This window comes from Miniopterus schreibersii (assembly GCF_964146895.1).
Source record: "Miniopterus schreibersii genome assembly, chromosome: 13".
NCBI classification, from domain to species: Eukaryota; Metazoa; Chordata; class Mammalia; order Chiroptera; family Miniopteridae; genus Miniopterus; species Miniopterus schreibersii.
In genome coordinates this window covers 53,128,138-53,134,164 of record NC_138113.1, presented here as the reverse complement: position 1 = coordinate 53,134,164, position 6,027 = coordinate 53,128,138, and positions in this window count along the sequence as shown.

Here is a 6,027-nt window from a genome sequence, read left to right as displayed (position 1 = left end):
CCAGTCCTGCCTGGACCTGTGGGTGACCCACCTCCCGAGATTAAAAATTCTGAGAGGCAGGAGGCAGCAAATCGGGGCTACCGCCTCTCCGCCTCTGTTCCCCAGGCACCCATGTTCCTGGTCCTGGGCTGGGAGCCTGGGAGTCTCTTCTTCCCCCCAGCCTTCATGTACCCACACAGGTTGTGGTCATCTGACCCACTTCTCTTGTTTATTCATAGGCCTTGAGGACAAAGCTTTGCGGGTGGAGTGGTGGTGCCCACATAGACTCACATTGAACCAAAGGTTTTTGAGCTGTGAGATCCTTCCAGCCGCCAAGGGCAACCTGAGGACAGGCTCCTAGTAGGAGGCGCAGCCCTGCCCCCTGCTGCCGACACATGAACACCACAGGACAGGGGACCTGCCAGGCCGGAAAGTCTCTCTGAAATCCATAAGGGGCCCCTTATTTTGAAAAGTTATTCAATTGCATTTCTGCAATCTCCCCTTATTATGAATTGAATTGTGTCCCCTCAGAATTCATATGCTGAAGTCCTAGCTCCCAGGACCATGGGATGTGACCTCACTGGAAATAGGGCCGATGCAGATGTAATTAGGTGGTTTAAGATGATACCAGAATAGAGTGGGCCTCTAATCCAACATGACTGGTGTCCTTACAAAAAGGGGGCATTTGGACACAGGCATGCCCACAGGGAGAAGGCCATGTGGATACAGGCAGAGATAGGGGTAATGTGTCCACAAGCCAAGGAATAGTAAATATGGCCACCAGCCATCAGGAGCTCCTGGAGCCTGGAGCAGACCCTCCCTCCCTGCCTCACCAGGAGCCCATCCTGCCTCACCTCGATCTGACTTCTGTGCAAGCCACGCAGTTTGTGGCACTTTGTCATAGCAGCCCCAGCAAATTTGCTGGGAATTTTTTGCCTTTCTGAGGCAGGTTAGTAAGAAACTAGGAAAATTCCCTGGCAAGTGTATTTGATATTGGATGAGGGAGAGGGGCTCTTCCCCACTGGGTGCTGCTGGGGGTGGACTTCTTATGATATCCCAAGAAAAACAATTTTCTGAGACTCATGTGGGAGAGTGATTTTTATTTGCGTGGAATTACATCCCTGGGTTTCTAAAGTCCCATTTCCCTTAGTCTAGTCATAGAAGTGCAGCTGGGTTTTCAGTAAAGCTGGAAGCAAAGCCAGTGTCCAGTCTCCTCTCCACGTTGGAGCTGGGTCCAGTCCAGCATCAGGCTAGCTGCAGTCCATTAGTCCATTGTGTGGGGTCCGCATGGCTGTGGGCCACACAGAAAAATGCCAGGGACCCAAATGTGAGCCATAAGCCAAGGGTGATAGAGAAACCAAGAGTGGGTTTCTTTGTTCAGGGAATTAAGTATCCCCAAATTCATGGGCTTGCAGTGGCCACACCCATTGCGGCCAGCCAACCACCTCTGTCCCTAGGTGTGATTGACCGGCAAGTGTCTTCCATCACCCCAACTTTACGGGGCATGTGTCTATCTTCCCTTCGCCCAGTGTTTTGCAGGGAACGTGCCAATAATGTCTGGCTTTCCCTTTGTTCCTTTCCTATTATTACTAATTAGCTAATTATAGTGGTATCAGAATGAGGAAACTGGGACAGAGGGTAGGAACCGCTGAGCAATTAGCAGCCAGCTAATAAATCACAAAGCGCAATTCTCCCTAAACAGACATCTAGGAGCAGATGGTTTAATCTCTCCGCCCCAACCAGAGATACCTAAGAGCAAATGGCTTAAGTTACTCTACTCAGGGGAACAGATAACAAAAACCCAATTAAACCCAGAAAACCAATTAGAGCCAGACTAACCCAAGACAGAGGTGAAACTGACCAAGCTCATTTTGATACATCAACATACTCAAGGATATACCTGGAAAAGCTAAATAAATATTAAGACCCTTCCCTGGGCTCTCCCCTGAAATTCCCACCCACAGAAAATAGATAAAAGCCTCAGGACAAAGGACCCAGCCCTTGCCCTGCTCTCCCTTGGGCACACCTGAGCCTCCCTTCTCTCTTTTTTCCTTTTTAAATATATGCTTTTATTAATTTCAGAGAGAGGAAGGGAGAGGGAGCTAGATAGTAACATCAATGATGAGAGTCATCGATCCACTACCTCTTGCATGCCTCCTACTGAGGATCAAGCCTGAAACCCAGGCATGTGCCCTGACCGGGAATCAAACCTGCGACCTCCTGGTTCACAGGTCAATGCTCAACCGCTGAGCCACACCGGCTGGGCTTTTACTTTCTTTCTCCTAAACTCCAAGGGCCCTCCCCTTGCCTCGTTTCTCAGAGCCACAGCAGCCCTGCCTCAGCTCAACACTGTTCCTGTGATTTTGCTTCCTCTGTCCTGCCCCAATCTTTACCCTCATTTCCACCGGGATTCCGATCTTGAAATCTTTCCTGCAGGAATCAAGAACCCATACATCCCAGACGGTGCCGGGCAGACCCTCCTGGGCCCGGGGCCCTTTTTCGGGGACATTTCTAGCCGAATCCAGTCTTTGAAGTGATGCCTTTAAAGTCGCAGGTGAGAATGTTTTTGCTATGATTCCACAGACTGCTAGTTATCCCCTCTGCCATTCTCTCCTTGCTCAGCAAAATCACCTCTGAATTTTAACTGGGCACATGGCTGCCCGAAGCTTAGATTATTTCTCAGCAGCTGCGTGTGGTCTTTTGATTAAGTTCTGGCTCTCAGGTGTAAGCAGAAATGGTGTGCCATTCTGGGAAGTGTCCTTAAGGGAGAGACATTCTTTTCCCCATAAGGCACCGAGGATGCAGCAAGCAGGCAACGAGCAGACACAGCCTCTCCTCAGGGTGCTCACCCACCTGGGAGCAGTCAGGGCCAGTCCTGGGCTCCACATTTTGGGAAAAGCATTGACAAACTATAGTTTATCCAGAAATGGGACAATGCCAGCCCCATGTGATGGAGGAGGTTCAAGACAGCAGCAGCCTGAGTCTGAGGACATAACCCTAACTCGTGTACACAGCAGAGTTTTAAGATATGAAAAAATGCACTAACCATAAAACACCTAAATATTACTACTTTCAAAACATTCACCCTACCTTTTTGGGTGGTTAGGCTCTTTAAAAGTAGATGATAAAGTTACATTATTTGTTAAGTTATTTGAAAAAAATTTTAAGTGTATTTGTGGAGCAAAATCAACCATGAGGCTCTAAGAGCAACTGTGATGGTGTGGCCTGGGGGTTTTAGAATGCTGCTCTATCAAGTGACCACTGAGGTTCATGGAAACAAGCATATTTCATATTAAGATCACTTCCATCCACGTGCTACCGTTGTTCTAGACACTTGCAAGATTACTCATTAGAAATCAAGAGTTCTCAGATTTTATGAAGATTATTTTTATTTTGAAAAGGATTTCCAGCCTAGTCACTGTTGCTCAGTGGTTGGAGCGTTGACCTGTGAACCAGGTCATGGTTCGATTCCCGGTCAGGGCACACGCCACAGTTGCAGGCTCGATGCCCAGTAGGAAGATGCAGGAGGCAGCTGATCAATGACTCATCATTGATGTTTCTCTCTCCCTCTCCCTCCTTCCCTCTTTAATCAATAAAAATATACATAAGGATTTCCAGATTCCTGCCCTACTACCCTGGGTACAGACACAGGTTACCTTGTAATAAACATTTTTAGAAAATGAGACCTCAAGCGGTCCCCAAGAATACTGTCCCCTCCCTTTTTACTAAGTGGTGTACATCCTGAAGTTTTCAGAAATCTGCATGCTTCAATCCTCCTAGGAGTGAAAGTAGGGTTTAAAGCACATACAATTTAACAAAGACGGATAAAAAGAAAGCCTACAATCTAGGTTCCGAAATAAGTCAACAGCCCTGGGAAGGAGTTTGCACGGCAGCATTTGAGATACTAACCCGAGCCATGCTGCCAGAGGTGTCTTTGCAAAGGAGAAGCCAGGTCTGCATCCTGACTCTGTCACTTCCTGTGACCTTGAGCAAGAGAATTATTTAACCTGATGCCCTTTCCTCCCTATAAAACAGGGATAGCTACATACTCATAGGGCTTTTGTAGGGTGAGGTCCAGCACAGGAAGTGCTCAGTAATGGGGGCAATTACTATCTGATCCCAAGCCCAACATAAGCTAACAGTGAGACGGAGTAATGGCACCTTAGCTTATACTGGTTGTACCAGATCGAGAGAGACTACTGCCCATTTTGGATCCTCTTGGTTGCATCAACATTCCACACTTTGGACCCCAGCAATTCTGTGATTGGTCTTCGGGAGCGGGGCCCAGGCAGAGCTAACCCGGAGAACCCCTACACTACGCTGTACTACCTGAAAGCACCCATGAAGCTACATTCCACAAGGGGCCAGTTTTGGCTACCTCAGCTACTTGTCTATTGACTGGACACAAATACAACACAGGATACTTAGCTGGAGCCTGGACTTTGGGGAGGGGTGCTAGGAAAGTTCTTTGGGGGGCACAAGTGGGGAAATTTTAATATGGACTACATTATTAGGTAAATTATCTGTGTTATAATGGTACTGTGGTTACACAGAATAACCTTATTATAAAAAAAACATGCTCACGTGTTTAGGGGTGAAATGTGATGTTTACAACTTACTTTCAAATGGTGACAAGTGTATCAGTCTACTTGGGCTGCCATAACAAAATCCTACAAACAACAGAAATTTATTTCTCATAGTTCTAGAGGCTAAAAGTCCAAGATCAACATGCTGGCCAATTCTGTTCCTGGCGAGCTGTCCCCCAGGTGAAGCTTGCCAATGGCCATCCCCACCCCCTCACATGGTGGGGAGGGAGAAGCAAGCCTCTGCTGTCACTTCTGACAAGGGCATTAATCCTATCATGGGGCTGCACCCTGACCTCATCTAATCCTAATCACCTCTCAAAGGCCCCACCTAGAATGCCATTATGTGAGCCTTTAGCACACAAATTTTATGGGGACACAGTTCAGTCCACAGCATTATCTGTAGAGAAAAAGATAAAACACACACTACAACAAGCTGTTAATTATCTGCAAAGGTAGGGGAGGGGTCTACGTGGTATACAGTTTGAATGGAAAAACACATGGTTATTACAATAAGTTCATTAACTTTCACATACAGCTGTAAACCTACTTTTGCCCCACACTTTATTATTACTCTTTCAACTTGAAGATTTTTGAAGCTGGAGACATAAAGCCTGGGGAAAGCTGAGGGTCCCATGAACATTGTCTCCAAGAATGGCAGTGTTTTTCCTGCTAATCCAAGGACATATAGAACTTCCTGGGAGCCAGAGCTGTCAGACACAGGATGTGCTACCCTCAGTCAGAGCTCAGCTGCTTAGTGTCAGCATTCAACAGAACCTAGAGAACCACTTTAGGCACGCTGTGCAGGGGCCTCTGCAGCAGGAGGCCAGAACAGCCAACTCCCCAAATTTCATATTACATGTGTACCTGCAAGCATACACTTCCTGACAACCAGTCTATCCAGTGATCTTGGAGAAATTCAGAGAAAAAAGTTAAGGTTCTGGGTGTGCACTTGTGTTTCCCACAGGCAAAATTACACATAAATTCAAATTTCACATTATGCTCCCAGTGTCTCCATCAACTGCCTTGGAGAAGTCTGCATCCCAGCAGAATCGCCTGTGTGACACTACTTCCCACAGGCCAAGTGGGTTTTGAGCTCACCACCCCCTCTCCAACAGGGCCCTGAATTGACCCCTCCACAACTCCAGACCCGGGCTTGCTCAAGTCCCCTCCTCTCGTTCCCTCAAGTTTTAATCAGCAAAGTTCTATCACTGTTTCCTCCAATTTGATCCCTCTTTAAAAACAAAGGACATGGGTTAGATCAACACAAGGAAGTGGAAATAGGTGGCTTTTCAGCTGCCAACTGGTCACCTGGAAAGGGCTCACTGTCCAAAGTGGTTAGCTGGGTCGGCCACCACCAGGAAGGACCACACTTACTTCCACATGCCAACTCTACCAGTAGAAACTCTTCTTTTCAAACTTCATAGTCAGGAAGCAATGATAAGCCCCAATATGCAAGATTTCC